We start from the raw sequence: 25,270 nt of genomic DNA on the forward strand, positions 1-25,270 counted from the left end.
ATCTTGGGCTTCGATCTTGTCTCTTCCTGGACATTAAAATTCAGAGGCATGATGTACTATTGATAATCACCAGACATGAGTGGACTGCAGCCAGACTTGTAGCTCATGTATTGGTACCCTGAGGGGAGGGTCACACGCTGATACTGCTCCACAAGATTCAGATCAGTACTATGATGCAGCACCCTAGAGAGGTACAATGGTGAGCACTGACTGGGTTTGGCAACCATTGGAGATTATACTGGAGTTATGGAGCTTTTTTATTTAATTGATTGAATTACATTTTCCAACTGCATTGAAATCACATCTCTGGCATATTTGATGGTGCTCTTCTCTCTGGAGGTGTTGGAGATGCCATCTTGACATAAGATGTTAGTCAAAGTCCCATCTGTGTTTTAAGACGTTCATAAAAGGTTCCAGGGCACTACTTAACAAAGAAAGAACCAGGCAGTCATTTCCCCAAGTCTCCTCTGTCCTTCTCTGTGCCAAAAAAAAGCACTAAAACTTACCATCACAATGCTGTTGGAAGGAGCTTGCAGTGTACAAATTAGGTGCTGCTTTCCCTCCATTGCAGTAATGATTATACTTAAAAGTACTTTATTGGTTGCAGAGTCTCTTGGACATTCCAAGATTGGTAAAAGCATGTTTTTTTTAAATATATCAATACATTTAGTAATTTTATGTGCTGGCACCTCGTGTAATGCCCTTCGGTGGTGCATTTTGTTATAAAAAAACACAGATCATTCTTTAAAGCCATACATGAAATAGAACTGCTTACCCAAAGTGGCCTAGTCCCTACACAAGACCCTTTTCACATGAAATGGTTCATGCGACATATGCATCAAAATGGCTTAGCAAACCCAGCATCAACACTACCCCCTCCATCAGAGCATAACCAGTGAGGGGCAATTAATGCAGCCCTGCCAATGTCACTCACATGATGAAAACAAATATGTATAAAAGTACTCCTTGAGGGAGCATTAAATTATTTTGATAAAGCCTCTTGAATTTATGTTAGGAAAGAAAAAAAATTCAAAAGATTCCAAATTAGAATATCAATCCAAAATGCAGATACATTAAAATGTAAAAGGAGAAGACTATTTAGCTGAATTATTTGTTGCACCCATAAAACAGAAGTTGCCACTTCAGTGAATACAAAGAAAGATCTGTACAATTGTTTTTAATATAAGCAACAAGCAGTGTATTCATCATTCAAATTGAACAAAAGATGTGACTTTTCTTTGAAAAGTCCAGAATTTCTCAGTTTGCTCCCACTGAAATTTACTACATCCCTCTCTTTAAAATTGCAATATAGTCACGTTTATCTGATTGCTATCTTTGATTCATTACCACATAGTATGCACATTCAATGCATCAATTGTTTGGTGCTGGTAGCTGCATGAAATATAATTCCTAAAGCAAAATATACTTTATTTCCAAAAGATGTCTTTTCTCTGCAACTTATTTTCCATTGTACCCTTACATATTTGCCTGTGGTTACACAAAATGCACAAAAATCTTGCCAGCCAAGTAATTGCTAATAGAATCTTTTTTCTACTCAATCAAAACAACAAATGTTCCTGGTAAAACAGTGAGTCTCTATGTATCTAATTACGTGGGATTCTGGGGCCAACTTCAGTAGCAATTTAATTGGTGGACAGATCTGTTTTCTCTGACAGTCTATTGGCAGTCTGTACCTCCTCTATTCCCAGTAGTATAATGCAGATCCTCGGTCAAGTAACCTGATATTTTATGGATGCTAGCTGTGGTTATACACTTGCTATTATTTTTCATTCTCTGGGTAAGGATAGTTTATAACTGTCAGGAGTGCTAATTTCAAGTTCAGAGCTGAAGTCTGTTTTAATCTTAATGTTCATGTATGGATTGCATTCTAAACTGCTTCCATTTTGTCACTTTGAAAAATGCGTATATTTACTTTTGCAGCGTTGTTTTAACCAAAATGGATGTAGGATGGCTATTATAGGATTTTTGGATTCATAAAATGGAGCTATATAGGAACTTCATTAAATTTTTGTTCAGCAATCCCTTCAATAGTTCTAATGACCATCAGTGCCGAACAAAGATTAAATTTAATGGTCTAAAAGCTGCAAGTTGAAATTTATGGAGACAATGGAATTGTGGAAGTTGTAAATCAATTAAGCATATTATATGGATATATAAAAAAAGGAGAATCTCCTGAAATTTGTCTATTTTGGGAGGACAGAAGTAGCATCTGAATCTAGAATGTGTGTTCGAAGTGCCAGAGTGCATCAGCTCTTGTTGAACTTTCTAACTGGGTGGGAAGTTGAGGATGTTCTTCACTCCTTTCAGTGTTTGCACATGACTTCTATGTACTTCTATGTGGCAGTGAGCATGAATCCCAGATGGTATGTTGCCTCTCAGGTGCCAGGGTCCGGGATGTCACTGATCGGGTCCACAGAATTCTTGAGTGGGAGGGAAAGCAGCCAGAAGTTGTGGTCCGTATTGGCACCAATGACATAGGTAGGAAGGGGGATGAGGTCCTGAAGAGTGAGTTCAGGGAGCTAGGCGGAAAATTGAGGAACAGGACCTCAAGGGTAGCAATCTCGGGATTGCTGCCAGTGCCACGTGATAGTGAAAGTAGGAATAGAAAGAGGTGGCAGATAAATGTGTGGCTGAGAAGTTGGTGCAGGAGGGAGGGTTTTAGATTTCTGGATCATTGGGATCTCTTCTCGGGAAGGTGGGACCTGTACAGAGAGGACGGGTTACACCCGAACCAGAAGGGGGCCAATATCCTTGCTGCGAGATTTGCTAAGGTGGTACAGGAGGGTTTAAACTAGTTTGTGAGGGGGAAGGGAACCGGAGGAGGTCAGAGGAAGAAGGGAATGGGGAAAAGTTAGATCAAACAGGTAGAGAGGCTTTGGGGAAGGAGAAGCAGAATACAGGCTGTAAAAGTAGTAAGGTAGATGGATTGAAGTGTGTTTACTTAAATGCAAGAAGTGTCAGGAATAAGGGGGATGAACTGAGGGCTTGGATAAGTATGGGGGACTCTGATATCGTGGCTATTACTGAGACGTGGCTGACGTCAGGAGAGGAGTGGATATTGAATATTCCTGGTTTTCGGTGTTTTAAGAGGGATAGGGAAGGGGGGAGAAGAGGTGGAGGGGTGGCGATACTGGTCAGGGACACTGTTACGGCTGTGGAAAAGATGGATGTTGTAGAAGGATCATCTCTAGAGTCCATATGGGTGGAGTTAAGGAACAAGAAAGGAGCAGTTACTCTACTAGGAGTATTCTATAGGCCCCCCGGTAGCAGTAGAGATATAGAGGAGCAGATTGGCAGGCAGTGTTTGGAGAGAAGCAAAAATAACAGGGTTATTATAATGGGAGACTTCAACTTCCCAAATATAGACTGGAACCTGATTAGTGCCAAAGGTTTAGATGGGACGGAATTTGTTAAATGTGTCCAGGAGGGATTCCTGACGCAGTATGTTGACAGGCCGACTAGAGGGAATGCCATGTTAGATCTAGTTTTAGGAAATGAACCGGGACAGGTGAAGGATCTATTGGTGGGTGAGCATTTGGGGGACAGTGACCATTGCTCCATAATCTTTAAAATTGTCATGGACAGGGACAGGTGCAGAGAGGACAAGAGGTTTTTCAATTGGGAAAGGGCTAACTACGAGGCTATAAGGAGAGAACTTGGGAGTGTAAATTGGGATGTCCTTTTTGAAGGAAAATGTACCATGGGGATGTGGTCGATATTCAGGGATCTTATGCAGGATGTTAGGGATAAATATGTCCCGGTGAGGCAGAGAAGGAATGGCAGGGTGAAGGAATCGTGGGTGACGAGAGAGGTGGAACAACTTGTTAGGGAGAAGAAGGTAACATACGTGAGGTATAAGCAGCAAGGTTCAGACAGGGCCCATGGGTAGCGAGGAAGGAACTTAAGAAAGGGCTGAGGAGAGCTAGAAGGGGACATGAAAAGGCTTTGGCTAGTAGGGTTAAGGAAAATCCCAAGGCCTTTTTCAAGTACGTGAAGGGTAGGAGGATGGCTAGGGTGAAGGTAGGTCCGATTAAGGACAAAGGTGGGAGAATTTGCCTGGAGGCGGCGGAAGTGGGAGAAGTTCTGAATGAGTACTTCTCTTCGGTATTCACCAGGGAGAGGGGTCTTGATGATGCGGAAGGGAGTGCTGGTAGGGGTAATGTTCTCGAGGTTGTTGATATCAAGAGAGAGGATGTGTTGAAGTTGTTAAATAATATTAAGACAGATAAATCTCCGGGGCCTGACGGGATTTTCCCCAGGCTGCTTCGAGAGGCTAGGGAGGAGATTGCTGAACCGCTGGTAAGGATCTTTGAGTCCTCGTTGTCTACGGAGGTGGTGCCGGAGGATTGGAGGATTGCGAATGTGGTCCCCTTGTTCAAAAAAGGTAATAGGGATAGGCCAGGGAATTATAGACCGGTGAGTCTCACGTCTGTGGTGGGTAAGCTGTTAGAAAGGATTCTAAGGGATAGGATTTATGAACACCTAGAGAATCATGGACTGATTAGGGACAGCCAGCATAGCTTTGTGAAGGGAAGATCTTGCCTCACAAGCCTGATAGAGTTCTTTGAGGAGGTGACCAGGAAGATTGATGAGGGCAGTGTGGTGGATGTGGTTTACATGGATTTTAGTAAGGCATTTGATAAGGCATGGTAGGCTTCTTCAGAAGGTCAGAGGCCAAGGGATCCAAGGAAGCTTGGCTGTGTGGACTAGGAATTGGCTTGCATGTAGAAAGCAGAGGGTTGTGGTGGAAGGAGTGCCCTCAGATTGGAAGGCAGTGACTAGTGGTGTCCCGCAGGGATCGGTTCTGGGACCTCTACTTTTTGTGATATTTATAGATGACTTAGATGAGGGGTTGGAGGGCTGGGTTAGTAAGTTTGCGGATGACACTAAGATAGGCGGTGTTGTGGATAGTGTGGAGGGCTGTCGGAGCTTACAGAGGGATATTGATAGGATGCAGAGCTGGGCTGACAAGTGGCAGATGGAGTTCAATCCGGAGAAGTGTGAGGTGGTACACTTTGGAAGGACAAACTCCAGGGCAGAGTACAGGGTAAACGGCAAGGTACTTGGCAGTGTGGAGGAGCAGAGGGATCTGGGGGTTCATATTCACAGTTCGTTGAAAGTTGCCTCACAGGTGGAAAGAGCAGTTAAGAAGGCCAATGGGATGTTGGCTTTCATAAGTCGCGGGATTGAGTTTAAGATCTGCGAGGTTATGATGCAGCTTTACAAAACAGAGGAGATTTACCAGGATGCTGCCTGGATTGGGGGGTATTGAATATGAGGAGAGGCTTAAGGTGCTCGGGCTTTATTCACTGGAAAGGAGGAGGATGAGAGGAGACATGATAGAGGTATATAAAATATTGAGAGGAATAGATAGAGTAGACAGTCAGCGCCTCCTTCCCAGGGCACCAGTGCTCAAGACGAGAGGTTATGGCTTTAAGGTTATGGGTGGGAAGTTCAGGGGAGATGTCAGAGGGAGGTTTTTCACCCAAAGAGTGGTTGGTGCATGGAATGCACTGCCTGGGGTGGTGGTGGAGGCAGATACATTGAACAGGTTCAAGAGCTTGTTGGATAGGCATATGGAGGAACGTGAGATAGAGGGATATGCGGGAGGAAGGGGTTAGGTAGTGTGAAGGTGGTCTGATGGACGGCACGACACGGTGGGCCGAAGGGCCTGTTTTGTGCTGTATGGTTCTATGGTTCTATGGTTCTATGGTACTCCTGTCATAGATACTTGAGCCTTCCTGGATGCTCCTTCTTCATTTTGAGCAGTTACAGGCCAAGGATTCCCATGAATTGGTGAGGATATTATATTTTTCATGGAGAATTTGGGAATATCCATGAAACATTTTGTCTGCTCTTCAGTGACTGAAGCTCAGAGCAGAGCACTTATATCAGATAAAACCATAGAACCATAGAAAACTACAGCACAGAAAACAGGCCATTTGGCACTTCTAGTATACCCCATATGATAGAGCTGGTTGAACATGTTCAGAGTCAGAATGTTGACCTGGGAGAAGACATTGACAATGGTTCAGTTATTCTGTCCATGGATTTGATGGGTTTTGCAGAGATAATATTGGTAATACTTCTATAGAGCTTTGGGGTGTCTGCTCTATGTGGTCCAGTTAACAAGACAGTAGTGATCACTGTTGCTCCGTAAGCAACGTTTGGTACCAGATCTTTGAACATTCTTTTTCTCATTTGGCTGAAAAGATGGTGCACTGGAGGTGATGGTGAATTTTATCTTTAGTCGACCTTCACTGAGAGGTTGACAGAGAGGAAGATTTTTCCTACATAATGTCATCAAACTGCAACAGTTGAATCTTAATTAGGGTCCAGCCTTCCAGGAGATCCCTAAAACATGCCTGTTAGTTTGACACTTGGTGGCCATACAATGTTACACCTGTGAGTGCCATTCTGTCAATATTTCAAAGCTGGGGTCTAGGGGTTGGCACAGTGGCACAGCTGGTAGAGCCACTGTCTTAGAGCACCAGACCCTCAGGTTCAATCCTGACCTAGGGTGCAATCTGTGTGGTGTTTGCATGTTCTCCCTGTGACTGTGTGGGTTTCCTCCCACATCCCAAAGACATATAGGTCACTTGGTTAATTAGCCACTGTAAATTGCCCCTAGTGTGTAGGTGAGTGGTAGAGTCTGAGGGGGGATGATGAGAATGTGGGATTAATGTAGGATTAGTGTAAGTGAGTAGTTGATGTCAGTGTGGACTGTGGGCTGTAGGACCTCTTCCCATGCTATACCTCTCCATGACACTATGACTCTGATTGGTGCTGTTTTTACATATTTTTACAAGTGACAATTAAATTTGTTTCTCTTTGTTGTCTTAAAAAATCTTCCCATTGCTTTTATTAGACTGACTTCTGTTGGTTGCTGGATTTCTTACTCTTCCTTTCACAGAAACACAGAATCATAAAATATGCAGCAGAGAAATGGGCCCTTTCAGTCCACCTCATCTCTGCTGAACTACTCGAATCCCACTTCCCTGTGTCAGGCCCATATCCCTCTGTGCCACTCCTATCTCAGTACCTGCACTAACAACTTTTAAACAATGTAGAGAAACAAAAGACCACAATTACATTGTTTAAAACAACAAGATAATGGAGGAACTCAGCAGGTCAAGCAGCATCCATGGAGAAAAGCAGACGGTCAGCGGTTTGGGTCAGGACCCTTCTTCAGGACTCACGGATGCTGCCTCACCAGCTGAGTTCCTCCAGCATCTTGTTGTTTTAAACAATGTATCTGCCTCCTCTGCCTCCTCTCATTCCAGGTCACCACCACCCCCTGTGGGAAAAACTCCATCTCCTTTAAATTTCCCCCATATCACCTTAAACCTGTGCTCTCTAGTTCTAGACTTCCCTTCCCTGGGAAAAAAGATTCTATCTGTCCTATTTATGCCCCTCATAGTTTTATAAACCTCTATAAGGTCACCCCTCAGCCTCCTAAGTTCCAATGAGAATAAATCCCGCCTACCCAATCTCTCCCTACAACTACAGTCCTCCTTTCCATGCATTATCCGAATGAATCCCTTCTGCACTCTCTCTATTCCTACCCCATTCTTCCTGCAGTATGGCAACCAGAAATGTACACAGTCTAAACAACATTTTGTTCAACTGCAACATGATATCCCAAATCCTATGCTCAATGCCTTGGCCTATGAAAGCAAGCATACCAAATGCCTTTTTCACTGCCCTACCCACCTGTGTTGTCACTTTCAGGGAGCAATGGACTTACACCCCAAGGTATCTCTGTACACCAACACTTCTAAGATCCCTGCCATTTATTCTACCCAACATTCCAGCTGATCTATGTCACACTGTATCCTTAGATGACCTTCTTTGCTGTCTACAAAAGCAGGACTTTCAGCTCACCAAGTCCACACTGACCAACTTGCACCCATTTTCTTCTCCCCACATGCCCATCAACTCCCCACAGATTCCATCATTCACATATACACTCAGGGCAACTTAGAGGAAGTATCAGCACCCAGGAGAAGCTCATGTGGTAGAAGAAGAACATGCAAATTTCACACAGACAACACCAGAGGTCAAGATTGAACCAGGGTCACCAGTGAGGCAGCAGCTCCACCAGCTGTACCACTGAACCATCCCACAAGGAGGGAGATAGGTTAGTACATGTGTAACTGGAAGCTTCAATGTAAATTACAGAGCATTGGAAGAACTTCAGTGATGCTGATCTGAACACTCACTGTAATTATTGAATGGTAACCTCATAAAGTGCCTGGTAAAGTTACATGCAGGAATTCCAAAACTACTGCAGACAATAGTTAAAATGCAGAAAGCAAATGTCATTCTTACTCATTGCAAAATATAGCAAAAGCTCAGCTGTGTTTGATAAGGGAAGGTCAGCCCACACAATTAAGCCAAGGGTGCCAGAGGTGATAATGGAATAAGTACCATTATCCTGAGTGTACTGTTTTCTCAGCCTACTGTTGGCAGCATTAAAAAGTAGTAGGAACATGACCAACCTAAAGCCCCTTGAGCTTATTCTAGTATTCCGTGAGACCCTGACTGATCTGTGGTCTGATTCCAGATTCCTGGTTTTTCTCCATATTCTTTAATACCTTTGGTTAACCAGAAATTATCGACCACAGATTTAAAAGTAATTTCAATTTCTGTTTAAGTAAAAAAGGATTTCAAATTTCCAATGCCCTTTTATCTGTAGAAGAATTTTCATACATCCATTCCTGCAAAGTCCAGTTTTATCCATTAGACAGAAGGTTCCAAATTAGCCGAAAAGTAAAGTTAGTTTTTTCTATCTATGTGTGAGTCCCCTTTAATACCCTGAAATGTTCAAACAAATATAGATGCCAGGAATAAAATGCACTTTTACATAGAAACATAGAAACATAGAAAAACTACAGCATAATTCAGGCCCTTCAGCCCACAAAGCTGTGCCGAACATGTCCCTACCCAAGAAATTACTAGGCTTACCCATAGCCCTCTATTTTACTCAGCTCCATGTACCTACCTAACAGTCTCCTGAAAGACCCTATCGTATCCACCTCCACTACCATTTCCGGCAGCCCATTCCATGCACTCACCACTCTCTGAATAAAAAATTTACCCCTGACATCTCCTCTATATCTACTCCTCAGCACCTTAAACCTATGTCCTCTTGTGGCCACCATTTCAGCCCTGGGGAAACACCTCTGACTATCTACCCAATCAATACCTCTCACCATCTTACACACATCTATCAGGTCCCCCCTCATCCTCAGTCTCTCCAAGGAGAAAAGGCCGAGTTCCCTCAACCTGCTTTCATAAGGTATGCTCCGCATTCCAGGCAACATCCTTGTAAATCTCCTCTGCACCCTGTCTATGGCTTCCACATCTTTCCTGTAGTGAGGCGACCAGAACTGAGCACAATACTCCAAGTGGAATCTGACCAGGGACCTATATAGCTGCAACAATACCTCTCGGCTCCTAAATTCAATTCCCCGATTGATGAAGGACAATACACCATATGCCTTCTTAACCACAGAGTCAACCTGCGCAGCCGCTTTGAGCGTCCTATGGACTCGGACCCCAAGATCCCTCTGATCCTCCACGCTGCCAAGAGTCCTACCATTAATACTATATTCCGCCAACATATTTGACCTACCAAAATGAACCACTTCACATTTATCTGGGTTGAACTCCATCTGCCACTTCTCAGCCCAACTTTGCATCCTATCTATGTCCCGCTGTAACCTCTGACAGCCCTCCAAACTACCCACAACACCCCCAACCCTCATGTCATCCGCAAACTTATTAACCCACCCCTCCACTTCCTCATCCAGGTCGTTTATAAAAATCACAGAGCAAGGGTCCCAGTAAAGACCCCTGAGGTACACCACTGGTCACCGACCTCCATTCAGAATACGACCCTTCAACAACCACTCTTTGCCTTCTGTGGGCCAGCCAGTTCTGGATCCACACTGCAATGTCCCCTTGGATCCCATGTCTCCTCACCTTCTCCATAAGCCTTGCTGAAATCCATATACACTACACCTACTGCTCTCCCTTCATCGATGTGTTTAGTCACATCCTCAAAAAATTCAATCAGGCTCGTAAGGCAGGACCTGCCCTTAACAAAGCCATGCTGACTATTCCTAATCATACTGTATCTCTCCAAATGTTCATAACTCCTGCCTCTCAGGATCTTCTCTATTAGCTTACCAACCACTGAGGTGAGACTCACCAGTCTATAATTCCCTGGGCTATCTCTTCTCCCTTGCTTGAATAAGGGAACAATATCCGCAACCCTCCAATCTTCCAGAACCTCTCCCAGCTCCATCGACGATGCAAAGATCATTGTCAGAGGCTCTGCAATCTCTTCCCTCGCCTCCCACAGCAGCCTGAGGTACATCTCATCCGGTCCCGGTGACTTATCCAACTTGATGCTTTCTAAATGTTTCAGCACCTCCTCTTTCCTAATATCTACATGCTTAAGCTTTTCAGCCCACTGCAAGTCCCCACCACAATCCCCCAGATCTTTTTGCGTAGTGAATACTGACGTAAAATATTTATTAAGTACCTCCGCCATTTCTTCTGGATCCATACACACTTTCCCACTGCTGCACTTGAAAGCCCTATTCTTTCGCATCTTATCCTTTTGCTCTTCACATACTTGTAGAATGCCTTGGGGTTTTCCTTAGTCCTGCCTGCCAAGGCCTTCTCATGCCCCCTTCTGACTCTCCTAATCTCCTTCTTTAGCTCCTTCTTATTAGCCTTGTACTCTTCCAGATCTCTAACATTACCTAGCTCTCTGTACCTTTTGTAAGCTTTTCTTTTCCTTTTGACTAGACTTATTATAGCCTTCATACACCACAGTTCCTGTATCCTCTTGTGACTACCCTGTCTCATTGGAACATGCCTATGCAGAACTCCACACAAATGTCCCCTGAATATTTGCCACATTTCTTCCGTACTTTTCCATGACAACATCTGTTCCCAACCTAATCTTCCAATTTCCTGCCTGAGAGCCTCATAATGAAATTTTTAAAAAATTTTAAAAATTCCCTTCACTCCAAGTAAATGCCCTTCTAGCCTGTCTGTTCCTATCTCTCTCCAGTGCTAACGTAAAGGAGATAGAATTATGATTACTATCACCAAAATGTTCACCCACTGAGAGATCTGACACCTGACCAGGTTCATTTCCCAATACCAAATCAAGCACAGCCTCTCCTCTTGTAGGCCTATCTACATATTGTGTCAAGAATCCTTCCTGAACACACTTAACAAACTCCTCCCCATCTAAACCCCTCACTGTCTGGAGATGCCAATCGATGTTTGGGAAATTAAAATCCCCCATCACAACAACTCTGTTATTCTCACACCTTTCTAGGATCTGCTTCCCTCTCTGCTCCTCAATCTCCCTGTTACTATTGGGCGGCCTATAAAAAACACCCAGTAAAGTTATTGACCCCTTCCTGTTCCTAACCTCCACCCACAGAGACTCCGTAGACAGTCCCTCCACGACGTCCACCTTTTCCACAGCCATGACACTATCTCTGAGCAACAGTGCCACTCCCCCACCTCTTTTGCCTCCTTCCCTGTCCTTTCTGAAACATCTAAAACCCATCACTGGAAGCAACCATTCCAGTCCCTGAGTCATCCAAGTCTCCCTAATGGCCACCGCATAATAGCTTTAAGTATTGATCCAAGCTCTAAGCTCATCCGCCTTGTTCATAATACTCCTTCTGTTAAAATCGACACATCTCAAACCTGTCTGAGCACGTCCCTTCTCTATCACCTGCCTATTGTACCTACCACTGGCTTTCTCTATTTGAGACCCAAACACCTTTTCCCCAGTCTCTCCAGTTCGGATCCCACCCCCCGACAATTCTAGTTTAAACTATGCCCAGTAGCCTTAGCAAACCTTCCCGCCAGGATATTGGTCCCCCTGGGATTCAAGTGCAACCCGTCCTCTTCGAACAGGTCATACCTGCCCCAAAAGAGGCCCCAGTGATCCAGAAAACTGAATTCCTGCTCCTTACTCCAATCCCTCAGCCACGCATTTAACCTCCTCCTCATTCTGTTCCTGTACCCACTGTCACTTAGCACAGGCAGTAATCCAGAGATTACTACCTTTGAGGTCCTGCTTCTCAACTTCCTTCCTAATTCTCTATAGTCTCTTTTCAGGATCTCATTCCCTTCCCTACCTATGTCGTTGATACCAATATGTACCACGACCTCTGGCTGTTCTCCCTCCCCCTTCAGGATATCTTGGACGCGATCCGAAACATCCCGGACCCTGGAATCTGGGAGGCAAACTACCTTCCAAGTTTCTTTCCTGCGTCCACAGAATCACTTGTCTGCCCACCTAACTATAGAGTCCCCTATCACTAGTGTCCTCCTCTCTCCATCCCTACCCTTCTGAGCCACAGGGCCGGACTCTGTGCCAGAAACACTGCCACTGTTGCTTCCCCCAGGTAGGCTGTCTCCCCCAACATTACTCAAGCAGGAGTACTTATTGTCAAGGGGTACAGCCACAGGGGTACTCCCTAGTACCCTTCCCCCTCCTGACTGTGACCCACTTGCCTGACTCCCGTGGCCCCGGTGTGACCACCTGCCTATAACTCCTTTCTATCACCTCCTCACTCTCCCTGACCAGACGAAGGTCATCGAGCTGCATCTCCAGTTCCCTAACACGGTCCCTCAGGAGCTGCAGCTCGACACACCTGGTGCAGATGTAGCCTTCCCGGAGGCAGGGAGACTCCAGGAACTCCCACATCTGACACAGAGTACAGGAAACCGCACTCATACCTCTTCCTTAACTCAAATCACCTACCTTTCCTTTATGCCGAAGCCCCTTGAGCCAAAGCCCAAAACACTCTGCTCCCTCTCACTCCGCTGCCCGCTCCGACGCTGCCCACTGGATATGGTGCTTTGCTTTTTAAACTGCCCGCGCCTTACCTGCTGACATCACGCGCCTGCGCAGTCCAGTCCCCACTATTCCCGATTAAAACTTATATAAAAACATAAAAAAGAACTTTATAACACTAAACCTTATAATTAAAAACCCTATGCAAAAAAAAGAAAAAGTTATCTGTCCCAAAGTCCTGACGTCTGCCGAAGCGAAACCCACGAAACCTCCAGTTTTTTTTTCTACTCGCTTTTTTGGGGAGAAAAGCTGCTCCGACTGGCTGCTCTGACTGTGGGGTGAGGGGGCCCCCAACGTAAGCCTCTGTCACCAGGAAGCGAGCGCCCTAGGGGGCTTGTCTGACCAACAGAGCATTAACAATGCCCTGCAGGCACCATCAGGAGGGGCTGGAAATGACACTACCCTGTGGGATCGGGTAGTGACCGCAGTGAGGGTCTGGTACCCTATCCTCCTCGAATGGGACTTATATGGGCGACCACAGTGGAGCACGGTCAGTGAGGGCACCAGGGTCGTCAGGGAATGGGCGCTGGTGACCGGCATCTATGAGAGGCCCAGCAATCGCGGGTTGTTAGAAAACACCAGGGTGACCAGCGTGCTAACAGGATACCTGGTCACCACCATGCGCCCCGATTTGAGGCCAGTGGTCCTGCCCCTCATGGGACCGGCTAATGGGAAGACCGTGCAGGATGCCATCACCCTCCTGGAAGGGCTGGAGTTCTGGCAGCGGGGGAAGCCCATCCAGGTCCGTAGGGCAAAGACGAGGGCTGGAGACACAACCCCCTGTTTTACATGCAAACGGCTATCCTTGGACCTGCTGCATGCAGGGGTAGACCGCGACAGCATAGATTGGATCCCAACCTCCGCCAGTTACGCCCTCTGGAAAGAGCATTGCGGGGGGACATATGGCCAGGGGAAAACCCACAACCACCCTGGGATCAAGCCCCCAACTCCAGACCACGTGGGCTGCTCCCGATGACACTGCCTCTGTCCCTCCCCCACTCGAAACAGTCTCTCCTGCCCTCAAGGCTGAGAGCCGGGACCTGCTGAGACAGGAAATAGCCCATCTCCACCAGCAGGAACCTTCACCCACGGGGTGGCAGAGCCCCACCCCCCTCCCACAGAATGAAGGCCAGGGGTCCTGGCGCATTTGTTCCACCGCCCTCTCCTGCCCGGGAGACCTGAGGCTACATATACCCATCGCTGTACATTGGGGAAGGGGAAACATATAGAGGTGGATGGCACTCGACGACACAGGTGCCCAACACACCATCATCCCGGGCGACCCCATCGGGTGAAAAGGGACACAGATGCAAATAGAGGGGTTGGGGGGGTTCCTTTTTACCTGCAAGGGAGATCACAGTCCGCATGACCATCAGCAACCAACCCCCTCAACCCGTAACAGTGTTGATAGCAAACTCGCCTGAGTGCATCCTAGGGATCAATGTCTTAAAGGGACAGTCCCTCCATACTAACCGGGGCAAGTTTACGTTCGGGGTCGCGCGGGCTGCAGTCATGGTTGGGGCAGCCAAATGGGAACCAGTTGTTGTTCCCCCTCCCTCCAAGGTTGTCTGTAGCCGACAGTCCACATTTGTACGGGGACCTGAACAACAGGCTGCTTTTGAAACAGCAAAGCAAGCTGTGGTATAAGCACTGCCACTTGCTCCCTGCCAGGCAGGTGTCCCTTTTGAATTACAGGTCTCGGCCAGTGAGACGGTCGCTGAATGGAGCCTCTGGCAGAAGATCCAAGGTAGAATCGCTTATGAATTCGCCAGCACCTCCAATAAATCAGACTGCTGGACTTGCATCCGAACCCCAGCACGTGCCGGTGAAGCTCTACCACTTACACTGATCCCCCGGATGATCTTCGAATGAACTGTTTACATAGACTTTTTGCGCCTGTCGGGTTCGGTATATTGGTTTGGGGGGGGGGGCTGGATGGCAGTTCCCCACCACTCCCCTCACCTGTACAGGACATCCCTTCAATCAATCCCCGATGGGGTAGGTGTTTCAGGAACTGGTATTTCCCTCCCTCCAATTTGACCTCCACCCGAGTCCTGACCCTCCGGTTCATCCCACAGCTACTGGGCAAGCCTGGGGAATGCTGGTGCAGACTCCAGAATGAGCACAGTTCCACCCTTTCAGCTGGCCACAACGAGTATGAGCAAAACTGGTATCCGGGTGCCTCGGTGACCACTGCCGATGGTGCCGCTAAGCTGGGGGCTCTCTGGACTTTGAACGGGACCCACTGGATTTGCGGCTACCATGCCTACCCATGGCTCCCCACGAGCTGGTACAGCTGCTGCTTTCCAGCGTTTGTGGTGCCCTATATCCACACTCTCGATGAACTTGGGGAGCACCCAGCATACAGCGGACACAGGGACAGGAGGGCCATCATGTAGGCAGAGAGGTTCTGGATGATAGCCTTTCCCACATATTGGCACGGGCCGACTGTCCCGTAAGGTCATCCAGATGACCAGTGTGCTCCAGACTCGAGCTAACGAAATGGCAGTGGCACTGCAACATACCAAGGATGCCCTGACAAGGACAGCAGCAGAGCTGGCTGCCATCAGGTTGGTAGCCCTGCAGAATCGAAAGGCCCTGGACTACCAACTTGCTGCGGACGGTGGCACCTGTGCAGTGATTGGTCAAGAGTGCTGTACCTTTATCCCTGATGAGTCCAGCAACATCACCAACATGGCTGCTCACACTAGGGACTCGGTGGCCAAAATTCAAAAAGCAAGGGTCCAGCTCCTCCAGCACGACAGCTCATGGGGAAACTGGTGGCCGTTTGGGTCTCTGAGGGGATAGTGGGCAACTGTCATCCACTGGGCCACCACCCTCGGTCTAATTGTAGTAGCTATCTGTATCTTGTGCTGTGCTTGTCAGATTATTAAGACCATGTCTGCCCTTCACTAGTACTGTATACTGACATATAGTTTAGTGTGAAAGATCATGGCTGTCACGTGACAGTGACAACACTGACCCCAACTGGTTGGATGACAGCATTACTCATCGGGTCGGAAGACACACCACTGTCAATCAAGGTTTGGCTCCACCGCACCCATCACGTGCACACCTGAACCATTGGCCCATTTAAGCACCTTTGTCCTTACTGGCACCAAGCCATAGGCCCTTTTGAACGACCTGGGCTGGACCACCCGGCCCTCCAGCATTATAAAAAGTGCCACATGCTTGGTTCTGCCTCTTTGTCTTCTCTGAGGGATGTTGAGGTAAGCTGTGCACTGCTAGAGAAATTAGTTAAGTATCCCTGGGACCATAGAGCCGATGCTTGTACAGAGTCAGGGGCTCAGGCATTGTATTGTTTTTTCCCTGATCATTTGTAACCAGTTTGTTGTGTGTGTGTGTATCTCACCCTTGTTGCGATTTCACACCCCCCACCCCCACTTTCATGATCACCTGTGTGTGTACAAGTGTGCGTCCGTTCCCATTCATTCTGTCCCGCGTTTGTCTTTGTGAATAAACCATTTTTAAACTCCAAAGACTGTGTCCGGAGTCCTTGTCCTTCAAGACCTCAAAGAAACGTTTCTTACAATAGGCAGGTCATTTGTAAACTGGGCAAACCCTGTATAATTAAAACACAAGAAACTGCAGATGCTGGAATCTGGAGCAACAAACGATCTGCTGGAGGAACTCAGCGGGCTGAGCAGCATCTGTGGGAGGAAAGGAATTATCGACGTTTCAGTTCAAAACCCTGCATCAGGACGGATGTATGCAGAGTTTCGATCAGAAACATCGACAGTTCTTTTTCTCCCACAGATGGTGCTCGACCCATTGAGTTCTTCCAGCAGATTATTTGTTGCTCCTATATAATTAGTTAATAATGCAAAAATGCTAGCAAATAATAACAACATAACAACAAAAGTAAAATAACTCATGGCACTTTTCCACATCCGAAGTGGTAATAACCCATTCAAATGAATAAACTTGTCATTCACACACCAGCCCTCCCTTATGTAAATCTGAGGGGCTGATTGCAAAGTATTGGTTTATTATTGTCACTTGTACCAAAGTACAGTGGAAAAACTTGTCTTGCATACAGGTCAATTCATTACACAGTGCAGTTACATTGGGTTAGTACAGAGTGCATTGATGTAGGACAGGTAAAAACAATAACAGTACAGAGTAAAGTGTCACAGCTACAGAGAAAGTGCAGTGCAATAAGGTGCGAGGTCACAACAAAGTAGATCATGAGGTCATAGTTCATCTCATTGTATAAGGGAACTGTTCAATAGTCTTATCACAGTGGGGTAGAAGCTGTCCTTAAGTCTGGTGCTACGTGCCTTCAGGCTCCTGTATCTTCTATCTGATGGGAAGGAGAGAGAATGTCCCGGGTGGGTGGGGTCTTTGATTATGCTGGCTGCTTCACCAAGACAGCGAGAGGTAAAGACAGAGTCCAAGAAGGGGAGGCTGGTGTCCGTGATGCGCTGGGCTGTGTCTACAACTCTCTGCAATTTCTTGTGGTCCTGGGCAGAACAGTTGCCATACCAAGCTGTGATGCATCCAGATAGGATGCTTTCTATAGTGCATTGATAAAAGTTGGTGAGAGTCAATGGGGACAAACCCAATTTCTTTAGCTTCCTGAGGAACTAGAGGTGCTGGTGAGCTTTCTTGGCCATGGCGTCTACGTGATTTGACCAGGACAGGCTGTTGGTGATGTTCACTCCCAGGAACTTGAAGTTCTCAACCCTCTCGACCTCAGCACCTTTGATGTACACTGCCCCCTTTCCTGAAGTCAATGACCAGCTCTTCTGTTTTGTTGACATTGAGGGAAAGGTTGTTGTCATGACACCATGTCACTAAGCTCTTTATCTCCTTCCTGTACTCTGACTCATCGCTGTTTGAGATACGGCCTACAACGGTGTATCATCTGCAAACTTGTAGATGGAGTTAGAGCAGAATCTGGCCATACAGTCATGAGTGCACCTAGACCCTCTCATCAACAGGTCACTTTTTTGGCACTGTGCTCAATGGTGAGCATAGTGAGGAATACAGCAGAGAGGAAGTTTGGATGCATTGGCATCTAACTGAAAGGACACTTTGCACTTGTATGTTTCAATGCACTTATGGAGCAGCCTGAATGGACATTGAATGTCTACAGGCAAGCACAATCCAGCTCATTATCTATACCAGTCCAGGATACTTTAATGATCTTTGTATCTGAATCGCTAGACTTCTTGTACTCCCTCGTGCTTCTAGCTTGCACCATTTAGAAAGCACTCTGTTCTGTCCTGTTTGGACAACTCACATTTGCCTGAGTTTTGCTCACTTGCTTAAGATTTTAACAATCCTTTGTTAACTTACAGAGCTGTCATCATTGGTCGCCAACCATTGAGGCCTTATGATAAGGCCACATTCTTTTAAAACCCAATTGATTATAAAACAAATATTAGGGCAACCTACAGCAAACTATAACAGCTGTTATAAGTGACTTACGGGTCCTCCCCAGTTTATGCACGTCAAACCGATGTACAGCCCACACATGCAAATGAATGTTTGGGAGACCGGCGGGATGGATTTCCTGGCTGCTGTGGGGCTGCAAGAATCTTCTACTGCCTGGAACTCAGTTCATGGCTGCATTTCCCACTTGTGAACTGTTCAGGTTACGAGCAGTTCACAGGAACAGAACCCTGCCATAACCTGCGGAGCACCTGTATTTGAAGTTTTGATCCCAGAAAAGTGCTTGTTAATTAATATATTTTTCTGACAGTTTTGATTGCTTACTATTAGGAGATAAAGTTCATGATTGATAGATGTACTTTCTTTGCTGTTTTATCTTTCATCAATTAACTTCCTGAGGATATTAAACAAAATTGCAGAGAGGCAGTAAAAACTCCATTTGCTCTTTAGGAAGCAGAATTCAAAAGGCTGAGACACCATTGTGCATCTTAATTGTTGACCTCTGGGTCTAAGGTTGTGGGCCCCACACATATGTTTCATCACAGCTTCTCTTGTGCGATGTAGTGGGTGTACTGCATTGTTGATAATGTTCATTTTCAAATATGATGTTGAATGTAGGTTCCAAAACCACTTAGATGCATTGTTAAGTCCCATAACACTTTATGTAAATTTGTTGATGGTGTGCAATGGTGAATTGTCTGTCTGACTTACAACCCGAACCACTTTTCCCCCACAATGAGAACAGGGAAAGAATGGAGTGCTAAAGGGACTTCCAAATTGCTATTTGTTTCACACTGTTGGCACAGTCAAATTTCACCACCACCACCTTGGGTTTCCTCCCTTGGAACTTTTAATATGTTGGGAGATGCAGTCAATGGGATGCATCGCTTCACTTGAGAACTTTCATTCTCCTGTTAATTTCCCAATTTTCTTTACTGTGTGTTAAACTCAGTTATGATTTAATTTATAATTGAAAAGTATATTCAGTCATTAAAGGTGAATTGATAAACATTGTGGCTGCCCTTTCTTGACAGAATTATTGATTCCTCCTAATCAACATATTTATCTTAAATCCATCTGCAGAGGTTCAAAGACTGTTTGGTGTCATGTAGAGAGTAAAGACTCCACACTGATTCAGTTTAGCATCAACTCCTTTGAGCTTTGAGTCTTAGACATTGTTAACAAAGTATGAGCCTGTCTCAGCAAAATATGAATCATTGGGAGTTAATTTTCACTAGCTCCAATGGAACTAAAATATCCTCAGAATATCACTTGAGATTTCTAAGATTATATGTAACAATAATACATAAGCAACATAAATCATGAGAAAGATTGTACCACTTTACATTTTACCACTTTTGAAATTAAGAGATACAAGAATGGAATTGGGTTCCTTCTATTTACTAGGGGGCATAAGTATTTGTATTGCTCACTTATGAGCTCCTTAATGCTGTGTTCAGACTCAGTGGAGAGTCTCAACCTACGTTCATCAGGGAATCAATGCCCGAGAATAATTAGCAACTACTTTTTCAAGATGTCCATTGGGAAAGACTATCCTGGGGCAACACATAAATTCAGTGCAAAATCTATAAATCTTTTCTTGAAAGAAGGGAAATTAAAAAAGTCTGCCTCATTTTAAATTAATCTGAAGGGCAAGGGAAGAATTAAGTAAATACAGCTGCTCTTACAATAGATAGAAAGGCAATCAAAAATTAAGTGTAAAGAACTGTGTAAAAGTACATTTTACTTTGAATATTAAATGAGTAGAAAAATAAACAAGTGTAAAGTTCAGAAATACAAAGGTTAACAGAAATGACTAAAAGCTAGAGAGCAGGAATTCTAGTAGGTTTTGAAAGTCAGTAAAACAAATATTGTGGAAAGGCAGATACAGCTTGGTGAGGTAGGAACAGAGAGGTTGTGAGGGATTGGAAAATAAGAATTCACGTTTAACTTTGATTCACAGAAAGACCTGTGGGCTGCTAAGACAAGAGTTGTGGCTCATTGTTTGGGTGAATTGAAATGAAGTGCATGGAGGATGAAAAATGCACAGCAGGTAATTAATATATTAGGCAAATCAAGTCTTATAACAGAAAAAAAATATAGGTAAACATTTCTGCATGGAAGGAGTTGAAGTGGTGGTGGAAATCTCAATAGAGCAGCAGGGAAACAAGCAGTCCCGATCATAGGGTGTGAGGCTGAAAGGAAATGAAAGCTCTGTTAAGTTGTAAATAAAAGCATTACAAATATTACATCTGCAGGGCCTTCTATAATTCACTTAGAACCATAGAACACGACAGCACAGAAAACAGGCCATTCAGCCCTTCTAGTCTGTGCCGAAACGTTATTCTGCTAGTCCCATTTACCTGCACCCAGTCCATAATCCTCCAGACCTCTCCCGTCCATGTATCTATCCAGTTTATTCTGAAAACTCAACAGTGAGCCTGCATTTACTACATCAGATGGCAGCCCATTCCACACTCCCACCACTCTTTGAGTGAAGAAGTTCCCCCTAAACCTTTCCCCTTTCACCCTAAAACCATGTCCTCTCATACTTATCTCTCCTAATCTAGGTGGAAAGAGCCTACTCGCATTAACTCTGTCTATACCCCTCATAATTTTGTAAACCTCTATCAAATCTCCCCTCATTCTTCTACACTCCAAGGAATAAAGTCCTAACCTGTTCAATCTCTCCCTGTAACTCAACTCCTGAAGACCCGGCAACATTCTAGTAAATCTCCTCTGCACTCTTTCAATCTTACAAATATCCTTCCTATAGTTAGGTGACCAGAACTGCACACAATACGCCAAATTTGGTCTCACCAATGTCTTATACAACCTCACCATAACATCCCAACTCCTATACTCAGTACTTTGATTTGTGAATGCCAGGATGCCAAAAGCCTTCTTTACAACCCTGTCTACCTGTGACGCCACTTTCAGGGAATTATGTATCTGAACTCCCAGATCCCTTTGTTCCTCTGCACTCCTCAGTGCCCTACCATTAACTGTGTATGTCCTACCTTGATTTGTCCTTCCAAAATACAACAACTCACACTTGTCTGCATTAAATTCCATCTGCCATTTTCTGGCCCATCCTTCCAGTTGGTTCAGATCCCTCTGCAAGCTTTGAAAGCTTACCTCGCTGTCCACTACACCTCCAATCTTAGTATCATCAGCAAACTTCAGTTTCGAATTTGAGAAGGAGAAGCTGATAATTGGTGTATCGATATTTCAGTGGAACAAAGGAAAGTACAGTGGTATGAGAGAGGAGCTAGCCCAAATTGATTGGAAGAGTAAGCTAGCAGGAGGGACAGCAGAGCAGAAATGGATAGAATTTCTACGAGAAATAAGGAAAATGCAGGATAGATATATTCCAAGAAAAAAGGTTTTGAATGGAAAAAAGGCACAAATGTGGATAACGAGAGAGGTTAAGGCTAAAATAAGAGCAAAAGGGGGGGCATACAAGGAAGCAAGAATTAGTGGGAAAACAGAAGACTGGGAAACTTTTAAAAACCTGCAGAAAGAAACTAAGAAGGTTATTAGGAAAGAAAAGTTGAATTATGAAAGGAAGTTGGCAGATAACATTCGAAAGGATACTAAGAGTTTTTTTAAATATATGAAGAGTAAAAGACAGACACAGGTTGATATAGGACCAAATGATAATGGTACGGGAGAGATTATAATGGATGATAAAGAGATGGCAGAGGAACTAAATGAGTATTTTGCATCAGTCTTCACTGTGGAGGACATCAGCAATATACCGGATAGTCAGAGGTCTCAAGGGATGGAACTGAGTTCAGTCAAGAATACTAGAGAGAGGGTACTAGGGAAGCTAAATGGACTAAAGTCAGATAAGTCTCCTGGACCAGATGAGGTGCATCCCCAGGTTCTAAAGGAGATGGCTTTAGAGATTGTGGAAGCACTGGTGATAATTTTCCAGGAATCAATAGACACCGGCATGGTTCCGGAGGACTGGAAGGTCGCAAATGTAGTTCTGCTGTATAAGAAAGGATAAAGGAAATTACAGACCTATTAGTCTGACATCGGTGGTGGGAAAGTTATTAGAATCGATCCTCAGGGATGAGGTTATGGAACACCCAGAAGTGCAAGGCAAGATAGGTCCAAGCCAGCATGGTTTCATGAAGGGAAGATCCTACCTGACCAACCTATTGGAGTTTTTTGAGGAAATTTCAGGTAGGGTGGATAAGGGAGAGGCTGTGGATGTTGTGTATTTAGACTTTCAAAAGGCCTTCGACAAGGTGCCGCACAAGAGGCTGATTAATAAGATGAGAGGTCATGGAATTACAGGTAGGATAATAGAATGGGTGGAGCATTGGCTGGTTGGCAGAAAGCAAAGGGTGGGAATAAAAGGATTCTGTTCTGTTTGGCTGCCGGTTACTAGTGGTGTTCCGCAGGGGTTGGTGTTGGGGCCGCTTCTTTTTACTTTGTACATTAATGATTTGGATAATGGAGTAAATGGTTTTGCGGCTAAGTTTGCAGATGACACCAAGATAGATGGAGGAGTAGGGAGTATTGAGGAGACAGGAAGGTTGCAGAGAGACCTAGATAGTTTAGGAGAATGGGCAAGGAAATGGCAGATGAGATTCAATGTTGAGAAATGTGCAGTTGTACACTTTGGAAACACAAATAAATGGGCAGATTATTATCCAGAAGGGGAGAAAATTCAAAGTACAGAAGTGCAAAGGGACTTGGGGTTAACCACCAGGTCGGATTGGCAGTAAGGAAAGCGAATGCTGTGTTGGCATTCATTTCGAGAGGTATAGTGTACAAAAGTAGGGAGGTGTTGATGGGGCTCTACGGGGCACTAGTGAGGCCTCATTTGGAATATTGTGCGCAGTTTTGGGCCCCGTATCTTAGGAAGGATGTGCTGATGTTGGAGAGGGTTCAGAGGAGATTTATGAGGATGATTCCCGGAATGAAAGGGCTTACATATGATGAGCGTTTGTCAGCTCTTGGACTGTATTCACTGGAGTACAGAAGAATGAGAGGGGACCTCATAGAAACATTTAGAATGTTGAAAGGACTGGACAGAGTAGATGTGGCCAAGCTGTTTCCCTTGGTGGGCGAGTCCAAGACCAGAGGGCACAATCTTAGAATTAGAGGGTACCGGTCTAAAACAGAGATGAGGAGAAATTTCTTTAGCCAGAGGGTAGTGAATTTATGGAATTCTTTGCCACGTACAGCAGTGGAGGCCCGATCATTGGAGGCATTTAAGGAGGAGATAGATAGGTATCTAATTAGTCAAGGTATCAAGGGATATGGGGATAAGGCCATAAATTGGGGCTAGAAAGTTTTTTTTCCTTTAGCTCATGGAGCAGACTTTTTCCCCCATTTCTCATTTCTTTTTTCTTTTTCTTTTTTCTTTTTCTTTTATCCTTTCTTTTCTTTGGAGCAGACTCGATGGGCTGAATGGCCTACTTCTGCTCTGTTGGCTTGTTATCTTGTGAACTTGTTGATCCAATTTACCACATATCATCTAGATCAGAGGTTTTCAACCTGTGGCCCACGAACCCCTGGGGGTCTGCGGCGGGTTGCCAGGCGGTCCGCGAGCAAGCCAAGAAAAAAATGGAAAAGTGACCTATTACGAAGATGTAGCTTACTTGCTTGCTCCAGTTTTCCACTATTCAGAAAATCGGCCATATCTATTCTATCTGTTATAGGCGACAATCTTAGAGACTTAGACAGTGTTCCCTTCTGGTAAGCTGCCGCTTAATATTCAATTTGTGTAGTCAGAGTAGTCAGTAGTGTTCACTACTTACTACTATTCTGTTGTGCACTGTAGTGTTAGCGAGACTGAGTGACGTTGTTGGTGTGGCTTAATAATATTGCTTATTTACCGTGCATTTACGCCACTGTTAAATGAAAAGTGCGCAAGCGTGTAAATCTTAGATTAGTTTTGATAATTTTGTTTATCAGTAGTAGTAATTAAACTGTCCAGCATGTATTGCTGAGTATGGAGAAATTTCTGAAGAGAAAAGCTGACCAGAAACCGGAAGGTTCTGATGGTGAAGGGGATAATGGTGACCGAAAGAGAAAACAACGCAAGTATGATCCGGAATACATTTCATTTGGCTTCATCGCAGTGGGGACAATTGCGGACCAACCCCTCTGTGTTGTGTGTTTGCAAGCACTGTACAACGATGCAATGAATCCAGTGATATTAAAGCGCCATTTAACAACAGTGCATCCAGATATTGCCAGTAAGTCGAAAGAATATTTTGAGTGGCAAAAGGAGCTGTACCTCAAGCAGAAAGGCAAAATGACAGCCTGCGCTACTGTAAATGAGAAGGCTCTTCGCGCATCATATTTGGTAGCATTACGAATAGCACATTCCAGAAAGCCTCACACAACTGGAGAAGAGCTTATACTGCCTGCAGCAGTAGATATGTGTGAAGTTGTACTGGGAAAAGAATCCAACCAAAAACTGAAAGCCATTCCACTGTCTGATAACACAGTAAGCAGAAGAATTGGTGATATGGCGGAAGATATACAGAGCCAGCTGATAGCACGTCTTCAGCAAGTCAGATTTGCAATTCAGCTCGATGAAAGTACTGATGTTGCCAGTGCTGCGTAGTTGTTGGTTTATGTTCGATATTGCTGGGAAGGAGAGGCTTTGGAAGACTTTTTGTTTTGCAAGGCGCTCCCAGGGTGTACAACCAGTGAAGAACTTTCCGTGTGCTTGACACTTTTTTTGTACAATCGGCATTGGCGTGGACACAATGTATTGGAGTATGCACGGATGGTGCTGTCGCAGTGACGGGACAGAAGTTGGATCTAGTTACACGAGTGAAAGAAGTAGCTCCACATGCATGATTCACCATGAGGCTTTGGCTGCAAAGGATATGGATGAAAATCTTGTTGATATGTTTTCCACGTGCATTAAAATCATTAACTTTATCAAAGCCAAGC

This window comes from Pristis pectinata, chromosome 10, assembly GCF_009764475.1.
Source record: "Pristis pectinata isolate sPriPec2 chromosome 10, sPriPec2.1.pri, whole genome shotgun sequence".
Taxonomy (NCBI): Eukaryota; Metazoa; Chordata; class Chondrichthyes; order Rhinopristiformes; family Pristidae; genus Pristis; species Pristis pectinata.